Raw genomic sequence first — 12,197 nt, forward strand, 5'->3', positions numbered from 1 at the left:
GTCTGTGTGGGAAAATCATTACCACCTCCAGCCCTCCCCAGGCTACCACTGCCAGCTAGTTCCTCCTCAACCTTCAAGTCTCAGCTTTAGCGGCTCGCCAGCCTAGGTTAGACTACATATTATTATCCTTATTATTTTAATTAATTAATTTATTTTTGGCTGCGTGGGGTCTTAGTTGCGGCACGCAGGATCTTTCATTGCGGGGCACAGGCTCTTCATTGTGGTGCACAGGCTTCTCTCTAGTTGTGGTGCACGGGCTCCAGAGCACGTGGGCTCTGTAGTTGTGGTGCGTGGGCTTACTTGCCCCATAGCATGTGGGATCTTAGTTCCAAGACCAGGGATCGAACTGTCGTCCCCTGCATTGCAAGATGGATTCTTAACCAATGGACCACAAGGGAAGTCCCTAGGCCACATATTATTACAGTATCCTATACTTTGCCTATACACATACTACTTGTATAAGTGAAACTACTCAAACCAATAGTAATTTTAATAGAAACATGATGAATTATTTATTGTCTATCTTTTTTTTTTTTTTAATGTTTTGGCTGCACAGTACAGCATGTAAGATCTTAGTTCCCCAACCAGGGATTGAACCTGTGCCCCCTGCATTGGAAGCACAGAGTCTTAACCACTAGACCGCCAGGGAAATCCCTATTGTCTCTTTCTCACTAGATTTTAAGCTCCTTGAGGGCAGGGATTGTGCCTCTCTTGTTTATTACCGAATTCTAAATACCTGCACTGTGTCTGACAGAGTTGGTGCTTAATCAATATCTCTGAAATGAATGAGGCTCTGTTGTATGAGAGGGCTCAGTGGGAAACCTCGTCATTGACTGTTCACCTTGAACCAGGTGAACATGGTTTTTGCTTCATCTAAAAGTTCAAATCTAAATCACCTAAGAATGTGAATAATGTAGATTTTACTGAATGCTTTCGGGGGAGCTGAAGAAGAGAATGACATCACACACCACACAGCAAAGTTTTACTGAACATTCCTATTAGACTTTTCTATTCTTCCCCTCAAAGTTCCTTTTTAGGGTGTTGTCTCCCCCTTTACCTTTCAAGAAACCTGTCCAGCTTTACAGACTCAGCCTTCACCACTCTGATTTCACCAAGCCAACAGAGATCTTTCGCTATTCCTTTTCTAATGTGGAACATTATAGCCTTCATCCTTCTATAAGCTTGTAAGAACTGACATAAATACCACAAACTTGGTGGTTTAAAGAACAGAAATTTAGGGCTTCCCTGGTGGTGCAGTGGTTGAGAGTCCGTCTGCCAATGCAGGGGACACGGGTTCGTGTCCCGGTCCGGGAAGATCCCACATGCCGCGGAGCGGCTGTGCCCGTGAGCCATGGCCACTGAGCCTGCGCGTCCGGAGCCTGTGCTCCGCAACCGGAGAGGCCACAACAGTGAGAGGCCCGCGTACCGCAAAAAAAAAAAAAAAAAAAAAAAAGAACAGAAATGTATTGTCTCACAGTTCTAGAGGCTAGAACTCCAAGATCAAGGTATGGGTAGGACTGGTTCCTTCTCAGGGCTGTGGTGGGGAATCTGTTCCATGGATTTAGCTTCTGGTGGTTTGCTGGCGATCTTTGACATTCCTTGTCTTGTAGAAGCATTACCCTAATCTCAGCTTTCACCTTCACATGGCGTTCTCCCGGTGTGCATCTCCATCCAAATTTCCCTTTTTATGAGGACACAAGTCATATTGAATTAGGGTCCACCCTAAATGGACTCATCTTAACTAATTACATTTGCAGTGACCCTATTTCCAAATAAGGTCACATTCTGAGGTGCTAAGAGCAGAACTTCTACATATTAGTTTTCAGAGGACACAATTCAACTCATAACAAGCTTCCTGCTCCTCATTCCTCTCTATAAGAAAAAACTCTTCTTTTGACTCTATCTTCCCTATAAAAGGGGTTGGAGGGAATTACAGATGAGGGGAATTGTTTATAGTGAATATATTTTATCTGTCCAAAATAATTTCCCTTACAAGTGACTGAAAAACTAAGAAATTAGTCAATCTTTTCTGTGGATTTATCTTCCAAAAATATAGATCAGGTGACATCATTCTCTTGCTCAAAGACTGAGGGTAGACAATATCTTATCTCTCTTGGTGGCCACTGCATCTCTAGTACCTGGCTCATGGCTAGTTGCATATTAGGTACTTATAGATATTTGTTGAATGCAATTGAAAAACTTTAATGGCTGCTTTTCACTTGCAGAACAAAGACCAGATTCATCAGCCTAGCCCACAGCAATCTGATTACAACTTATCTTTCTAGCTTATCCTACCATTCCACGCCTTACAACTATATACCTTTAGCCATAAAAACCATTCTACAGGGCTTCTCTGAGTACACTCTTCACTTTCATGCCCATTCTTTAACTCAACCTTTTCCCTTTGCCTGGAATGTGTTTCTACCTTCTAGCTAGCCAGCCTATAAGGCCCAGCTCAGACTGTCTCCACCTCTTTTGATGATAAGCCTTTTTCCTCTAGGTAGAATTGATCTCTTTTTCAGATAGCCTCCTAGTACTTTGTATTCTTTTCACAGTAGAACTCATGGTAGAATTATTTTGAATTGTGTCTATCTCCCAAGTAGATTAAAATTCTTATAGGACCAAGAATATGTCCTATTCATGTTGTTATCATTCACAAAGTCAGGCATACCTCTTTGTACTATAAGTATCACCCAGCACAATTTTTATTAGTGAGTTTTAAAATTAAATGCAATTGATTTTGGACTTCTTCCCCTAGGTTAGCTTTTTCTTTTTCTTTTTTTCCAGTACAAGGACTCCTTTGTAATCATAATTTTGGGATTTTTCTGAAAAACTGTATAATGACAAAAAAGCTACGATAAATTTAATAGTATTTTAAAATAGATTTGTGTTCTACTTACCACCAAAGCATCTACAGACATAGGGAAAAAATGGATGTTCGTCTGTTAGCAGACATATTATAATGTTCGGTGCGTATGTGGATCTGTGAAAAGTCAGTGGCTTACAAATTGCAGTTTTCTAGAAAATAAGGGCCCATTGCAGATTTTTGATTGGGTAATGACAAAGGAAAGTTAAACCACATAAAAATGAGATTACTTTTTTTCAAAATATTCTGCCTTGCATTCATACCTTTATTCATTCAATGAATATTTGTTCAGTTCTAGTTATGTGCTAGACAACATCCTAGGTGTTGGCATACAAGAGGGACCAAGGTGGTGTCAGTGGAGGTGATGAGAAGTGGTTGGATACTGGACATTATTGTGAAAGTAGAGCCAACAGGATTTACAGACAGATTAGATGTAGTGTGTATGAAAGAAAAGAGTAAAGGATGATTCCAAGGTTTCTGACTGGAGCAATTGGAAGAAAGGGGTTTGAGCATAGGGGGTAATCAGGATTTTGCTTTTGGACATATTAAATTTGAGATGATTATGAGTCAAGAGAAGATATCTTTAGACATATGCTAATGTAGGTACCTGCTCAATGAGGATAAACACAATTAGAGGCATGCCAGAGCTGGTGCATACCAGCTCACGAGAGCTGATTGTAATATTTTCAGGAATTTTGTAAGCCAATTGTTAGAAGTTAACAAGCTGTTATTCAAAATTAAGCTATGTAAGTATACGTGTATTAGTTAAATTATACCAAAACAAAAGTAATACATATTTTAAAACCCATCACTTCCTAATCATTTTACTATTATCTATAATGATGTGGTTAATTCTCTTGTATCTGTTCAGAAAAAATACTATAGAATCGTACATATCTCTTTCCAACTCTGGGTTCAGTGGCATCACATTGGTAGCTTGAAACTGACTATGATACAATGATCAGCAAATGCCACCAAGCAAGGCTTTTTCTCCCTGGAAAACTTATTGTTAAATCACACTTCCCAGTACACCACTGAAAAATCCTCATGAAAGCAAATTGTCTCTTCACCCTCCTATATCCTTATGTCATCATCATCATCACATTTGTTCTTACCTTTTCTGCTATATAAGTGAAAACGAACAAATAAATCAAGAAGGTGACTAGGAAATAAAAGGCGAAGGAAAAATAAAGTGTTGATGAGTAGCTAGCACAGGATACCCAAAACAAGAAAGGTCTTAAAAAATAGCCTAAGTTATGGTATATCTATGTCTTTTTTTTTTTTTTTTTTGCCACCAGGGAAGCCCACATCTATGTCTTTTAACACTTTATCTTCTTTTTTAAAAAAATGAGCCAGCTCTATACCGATATGGAACAATCTATATCCCATAAGATATAAGAAGTGGACAAGCAAACTGCACAAAAATACAGTACATGCTTGCTTATGCACTGAGTATTTTTGAAAAATATACAGGAAACTGGTACCATTCATTGCTTCAGAGGAGGGGAACTTGGTGACCAGGATATAGGGGTGGGAGAGAAACATTCAATTCCCTAGATATCCTTTTGTTCCCTTTGAATTTACTAACACGTGTATGCATTTCTTATTCGAATCAAACACACATGACTTTTTTTTAAAAAAAGTGCTTAAGTGGTTTTAAGAACATGAGGTACAAATAACCTTCAACCTAGTGTGGGTGGGAGGAGACGCAAAGCTCTTCCACTTTAAGTTTGTACCAATTTTGTCTCTTTTAAGCACAATTATATTTCTTTATAAATGTCATTAACATTTATAAGGAAATCTTCTGTGATATGCAGCTTCCAAATATGAAAGATTTTTGGTTAACAATTGTAACCTATAAACTACAGGTTATGTTAATCTCCAGGCATGTTTAAGAAACTGTATGTGTTAGAATATTTGTTATACAAAATTACATTTATTCACTTAAAGAAATAAATACGTTTGTCTTAGTAATTTGAATTTATTTAACCTACTTGTGGTAATTAATACATTGACTATGACCTCACTGGTTTTATTATAATGATTCTTTCCATTATTTAAATAAGATAAGCTCCTTTGTTAATCCAAAAATGTAACAGATTCTGAGTCTAGGCTTTTCTCCTCAGTTGAGCAAGGAAATAAAGCAGTGCTTATAGCAGACTCATTATCAAAAACACAACTGAAAAACTTGTGCTTTCAAACAGATTGGTGCCATGGTCCTGGACACAAGTCTGGACAGAGAGGGTGGTGGAATAGATTGCTTTAGCCCTGAAACTGGAGTGTGCTGATATAACAAGTGAAGAGGACTCAGGAAACCTCTTTTGGTTTTCAGTGGAAGTTGCCTGTCTTTGCTGCTATTCCAATTTGAGAGTGTCAAATTGCTGTATTCACTGAATTATGTACCCTAAAAATGCACACGTTCACGTGTATTGAGTAAGGATCCGAAGTTTAGAAGCAGTGTTAGCAAAAGCAGTGTTTTTCAATGAAATGAGGCAGATCAAACTGAGAAGCAGTCATATCAGGCTGTGGTAGAGAAACTCTTCTCTTCCTGAATGTTTTCTTCCCCCCTTTTCCTATATGAATTCAGGATTGATCAACCAAAAATCAGGTCTGAATAGGAAGTCTTAGAAGACTCCTGTGTCTGTCAGGTTGAGGCAGGAAGAGAGAATGCCCGGTCCCTGGCCCGAGAGTTTGATCAGAAGCTTCACACAGGATAGGACTCGTCACAGTGGTGTTGCAGGGGTAAGGGAATAAGCAAGCAATGGCACCTAGACAAGTAAAAATAGGAAGACCTTACTTTCCTTAGAGAAGAATGAGGGCAAGAAATAGAGTTTCTGGACTGAAAGGGAACTGGAAATGTATAGATTGGGCCGTCCTCCTTCTCCTGGATGGTAATGGAGGGAAGCAGCAACTACCAGAGAGTTGGTGCTGAAACAGGGAGCGAGCAGGGAACCAGTACCCCACATCTCTTTCCTCTGCTTTCTTCTCATTGACCTGGCCAGACCTAGAGGTAAACCAGCCCCCACAGGGGCATTCTGTAGGGCTCAGCCTTCCAGGACACAGAGCAGGAGAGAAAAGGATGGAGAATGGGTGGGAGTGGAAGTGCAAAAAGAATAATCAGCATACTTAGTGTTTCCTGCCTTAAAACCCTCTGGGCAAATTCCAAGATAGAGCAAAAAGTGTAAGTGTTTCTCTTGACAGGTAAGCTATTAGTAACCTTTGTCTGGCCAAACCCCAACTAGCTTTGGGTGATTATGGGAACCCTATGTGAATTGAAGTAGAGTTTTAAGGGAAGAGTCTCTCATTATATATGCATAAGCATCATTGCCATAGTATGTTGTATATCATACTTTGAGATATATAATTAATATTCTAGATAAACAAGAAAGTGTTTGCATAAAGTCTCAAGTCCCTCTCCCCAAAGGAATCGAATGATCAAATTAAAATCTTTAAAAAAAAAAGCACACACCAACTTTAACTAAAGAATAAGAATCTGAGTTAAGATTGGAGGATTTTATGAAAGATCAAGATCGTATAAAGGAGAAAAGACATAGTTAACTCTTTCCTTCTTTCACATTCTGAAAGGGAAAGCTGCAATTTTAAAACCGTAATTAGTGAAAAACAATTTAATTTAATTTAATTAAAGAAAACTAGCATTCAGATGGTAGAGTCTAATTTTCCACTGAATTTCTAAGTGGAAAATAAAGCATATTTATTTGCGGAGTGAAAATTTTTCTTAAGGAACAATTTGCTCTAATCGGAAAGAATGAGTGTGCATAAATATATTTGCCAAAAAAGTTGCAAGCTTTTCATTTCCAAGATGAAGTATAATAAGCAACACTAAAATATGACTACAGATTAAACTCTTGTATACTAGTAATTCTCTTTTCTAGCATCACTTTACACCCAAAAGGGGAAAAAATTAACTTCTGTGCTTATAGAAATTGGCAGCACATCAATAAAAACATGTGATAACATAATTATTTGCCTTAAGACTGTTTGACTGTGTTAGTAGCCAGGTGGAACCAAAATTATTCTCTCTTTGGGTAAAGTTTTTATATAAATTTATTAATTATTGTTCTTTTAATTTTATCTTAAATGTTTTCAGTGAAAAGTAGGATATGATAAGACTGGGATTTTTATCATTTACCAAGTCTAGAATTTTCGTAGTAATGTTAAAAGAAACTTGCATTGGTAAATTAAGTCTTTTTTTCCCATAGAATTCTGACTCCATTTCTCACCATCTCTATGGCAATAAAACTGGGATGAAAGTATGGAGTATTATTAATTCATGAAAAGATTTCTACTGAAGCTAAAATGACTAAATTTTCTAGAGTTATAATTTCAATACTTGGTTTATATTTACCACCATCAAAACTGATATTTAAGGGCATAGAAATCTAGAGTAAATATGAGTACACAACTAGAATGTGTAAAGATGTAATAATGTGTATCTTTTAAAATCGATTCTTGTAAAACTAAAACAATTTTATTTTATTTACTTTTTAATTTTATTTATTTATTTTTGGTTGTGCCGGGTCTTAGTTGTGGCTCGTGGGCTCCTTAGTTGTGGCTCGCAGGCTCCTTAGTTGTGGCATGCATGTGGGATCTAGTTCCCTGACCAGGGATCGAACCCGAGTCCCCTGCGTTGGGAGGCAGATTCTTAACCACTGCACCACCAGGGAAGTCCCTAAAACAATTTTAAAAGTAAGCCAAACTATGAAATTCTTCCATTTAAATTATCTTGGAAGTTATTAAAAAAAAAATCCAGCTTCATTGAGATAAAATTCATATACCATACAATTCATTTATTTAAAGTGTACAATTCAGTGGTGTTTATATATTCACAGAGTTTTGCAATCATCACCACAATCAATTTTAGCACATGTTCATCCCTTCAAAAAAATCCTGTACCAACTAGTAGTCACCCCCTGCCCCCCCAATTTATGTCCCATTCCCCCAGTCCTGGACAACCACTAATCCTTCTGTCTCTACATATTTATCTATTCTGGACATCTTGGCTAATTTCTATATATTTATCTATTCTGGACATCTTGGTGCAATATTTCTCTGACAAATTCTGAATTTTATATTGATTTATTACGTATAGATATAAATCTGTTTCTGTTTTCTTTCTAATTAATTACTGGAACTTTGTGTTAATTTAATACTGAGGTCATATATAAGATTTTTGAAAAAATTATAGTTGATTCCCAACTATAAATAAATGATACCTGTGGGTTTTTGTTGAGGTGTAATTTTGGCCCATAAAATGGAAAGCACTTCAGGAGAATTTTAACAGATTAAAAAATCAGTAAATCAAATAAAACAACTTTCAAAATGTTGATTTAGTTTATATTCATTCCCTCTGCCCCTAGATATTGGTGAAGGGAAATGTGTATCTTGATCTGGTCCTTTTTCTTTTGTCACCTAGATCTCTGTCCCATGTCATCCGTGCTGGAGATCGGACATTCCCATATAAGGATCTTTGCTAATGTCAGAGAATTCTTAGTTTTCTACCAGTCTTTGCTTGAGGTTGAGTTCAGACTCCTCAGTCACATATTTCTAAGTATGAGCTTCTGCTCTGGTCCACTAGAGGCTGGAGGACAGAAAGCTTTCCCTTGCAAAACATTCTGCTAAATGCTGACTGCTGTTCATTATTTGGGAAATCGCTTCTCTGTCTGATGTTGTTGTTCTCTGGTCTATTTCTCTGCCCTCCCATGTTCCTCCCAATTGTGTTGGTATAACGCAGAGTGTTTGGCAGCAGCCATTTTATTGGGTGGAGTATTTGACTGGTAGTAGATTGGGAACAGCTTCCTGGTTGTTGAGTGCTTCTGAGAAAATACTCTTGAACCTTGCTGATGTTGATGAATTCTATACTCTCTCTCTGGCTTCAGCCACTTGCAGTTCTACTTTTAACAACTTTATAACTATCTTTGTTTAGATTATCTCGTGGTATTTACCTGTCATTGTGGCTGCCAAGATCTCTGGGACACTCCCTCTACTTTATGCTGAATTATACTTTCCCAATTTAAAATTTAACCCTGCATTTCCCAGCTTCCCTGTTGGGGACTTAGTTTCACAAATCAGATTTATTCCTATAAGATTCTGATTTGGAAGGAATCTGTGTGAGGAAACAAGCAGAGTGAGGGGCATCCCTTTGTTAGGGGCAGTAGGTAAAGGGGCAATTTCCTGACTGTAGAAGAAAAGGAATGATCTGAAGCTCAATCAAATGTCAGGGCTGGTCATAGCAATCTTCAGTCACCAGCATTTGGATTGCAGTGAAAACCATGACAATCTGATGATATTGGAATATTGTGGAATACATAGAAGACTGTGCAGACTGAAAGGCGAGGGGACGGAGGATGGAACTCTTGGCCAACAAAGGGCAGTCAGATCAGGTAGATGAGTGAAACAAACCAGGTGAAGGACAACAGGCGACATGGGAGGTGCAGTGAACTAGGGGGCATGTACCCATCTAAAGAAAGTGTTGCTAAAAAAAAAAAAGAAAGAAAGAGTTGCTGATGTCTGCTCTGCTCCTGGTGATTGTGTGGGATCACAGGCCCAGTGATATCTGGTTCTCAGATTTTTCAAGAGAAAGTAGAAATCCAGATTTTGGGGTGGGATTTCCTAATTTTAAAATATTGTTAACTAATTCAAAATTATTTTACAGGTGTGGGTGATCAAATAAAATATAAATTGGATACAGTCCATAGGTTGCCAGCTTTTGATCCTACTTTACTGGTGAGAAGAACACGGCGCGTGAGGAAGTCCCATAAGAATGGTGTGATAACGGGTGGGGGAAATTAAAAAACCAGGGGAATTGAGAAGAGCAGAGTCCGGTTGACAATGTGCAAATCAAAGAGTGATTCATTAGGTAAGGACGGAGTTAACCATTGTGTCCATTGTACTGGGAGCTTGGAAGTCATGGATAATGTTTGCCAAACATATTTAGATGAAGAATAGGAGGAAAGACCACATTGCAGAAGGTTGAGGAATGAGGGAGAGGTGAGCTAGTGGAGATAGAATGGAGATTATGCCACAGGTTGTGTCTAGAGGAAGACATAAGAAGGCTTTTTTTTTTTAAAGGGCTAGCCAAGGCTGAAGCATTTATGTGTGTGTGTGTGTGTGTGTGTGTGTGTGTGTGTATGTGTGTGTGTGTGGCTTGAATTAGGCAAACTTTACTAATTATTTCAATTTTCCTATCCTTATTTAGAAACATTTTTATGAAACATATTTATAGGCTCAGGTTAATAAAACCACCATAGAGGGAAAAATTTTAAATGATGGAGGGAAAGTTCTGTTCATAGAGTGAATTTCTGGAAGAGATGGGAGGGGGGTGGTGGAAAACACAGAAATGAAAATGAGATTCTTTGAGGTTGGAGGGAAGGTTGTTACAAATTGTATGGAATAGGGCAAACTTATGGCAGTGGAGGAAGCTGACGTAATTCTTTCCTGATGGCAGCAATTATCTAGTTGAGTAGATGAGATAAAGTTCACTGAAAGTGAGGAGAGTGGGCGTGGTTTGGAAGTGCCAGAGAGGGAAATGGGAAAAGACAGATGTATAAAATATTGCTCTTAAAGAACCCAACTGAGATTAGATTCCATACTTGTGTAAGGGCACCCAGTGGTACTTTTTGAGGATTTCATCTTTGCTCAGCAGCATAGGTATAGTTGTAGAGAAGGTGGATTTCACTGATCCATAGTTAGGATTTTGGCCAAAGAGTGTGGGGAAATGGACAGGAGTTCATAGAACCGAGGTTCTAGTGAGAGAATCATTGAGGTGATTGAGGTAGGAAAAGATATGAGGCCAGGAGGAATAGAATGTCAAAACATTGTGAGAGAGGCCCTTTCAATCTTGGTTCAGCCTATGGACCTTGGGAAGTTGTTGTCTCTGGATACATTCCTAGGAGGATATCACTTATTATAGTTTTGAGCCTGCACGTCTATTTCATCTGGTTGCTTAGAGCTCCCTGTTCTTAGAAGAGGTGGATGAGATTAGTAGCAGTTTTGGCTTCCTGACCAGTGGATGAAGTTGGAAGTTCTACTCTCTAAGAAGATGATGTAGAACTGCTGGAAGAAGTTGTAGGCAAGTGCTAGGGAAGGGAAGTGGAACAAATGTCAATTTAAGGGAGGACCAGGGTTGGAATGTCACTATCTTCATTTAAAATTCATGTCTCTTCTTGATAACTTACCACTCAATACATATGCCTGGAAGGGATGGTAAAGGCAAGTCCACAACTCCTAGCCAGTCCATCTTAAGTCTCATTGGGAAGATCTCCCATAAGATAGTGAAGGCTGAGAATATTCTTAGGAAAAATGTGCTTTGTGATGTCTATGGCCAAGTACCTTTACCACCAGCAGGTACACTCCTGAAAATAAGGCCAATTATGCGTGGGAATTCTGGCCAGGTGAGGCTGGCAGAACAGAGTTGAACACGGTTTCTGTGTAGCCCTACCAGAGACCCATGTACGGGTATTCTGGCTGCCTTTGGAACATCAGGGAGCCAGGGCTCACTCAGAGCTTGAATTGATTCTAGGGCAGTAGTTCTCAAACTTTAGCATGCACAAGAATCACCTGGAAAGCTTGTTAAACCACAGATTCTTGGACCCCAGGTGAATTTTGTTCAGTGGTTCTGGGGTAGTGCTCGAAAAGTTGTATTTCTAACAAGCTCCCAGGTCATTCTGATGCTGCTGGTCTAGGCACTACACCCTGAGTAGCACTGTTTATATTTGGGAATTTTATTGACTGGGTCCTGATTCCGCATAGCTAATAAATAAAGTGCTCTCAATCTATTTTGATAACTTTTCCTCGGTCACTGGGTCTATAAAAGACTCTAGGAGTTTCAAGTATTGGTAGCCTTTTGAGTAATCCAATTCTTCCCTTGTCATTGGCCCATAAGTCCACAGCAATCTCAAGAAACTATAGAGATTGGCCAGTGCCTTGGTCTTTCACTGCCACCACTGTTTATGGGATGCATCATGACCAGGAAATCATCCCATCAATTTTTTTTTTTCGTGTCAGAAAAGATAGAGATATATGAAGATCTCTTAGAACTCGAATAGATGTACAGCTACTCTGATTCACCAGGATTGTGACTTTGCTTCTGATTTCTTGCTTGCCCAAAATCACTGAGAAAAGCTTATACGTGTTCTTTAGCCAGAGACCTGAGTCCTTAGGGAATTAATACAAGAGAATTTTGGTGGCAGTATATCTGGCTCCTGACTGTACCAGCTGGTTCCCGGGCCATATTCTTAAAATAGAAAAATAAATGATAGCTCTGCCAGGACTACATTTGGTATAATCCAGAGAATATGTGTTTAAGTGTCTG

This window comes from Orcinus orca, chromosome 3, assembly GCF_937001465.1.
Source record: "Orcinus orca chromosome 3, mOrcOrc1.1, whole genome shotgun sequence".
In the NCBI taxonomy this organism is placed as follows: domain Eukaryota; kingdom Metazoa; phylum Chordata; class Mammalia; order Artiodactyla; family Delphinidae; genus Orcinus; species Orcinus orca.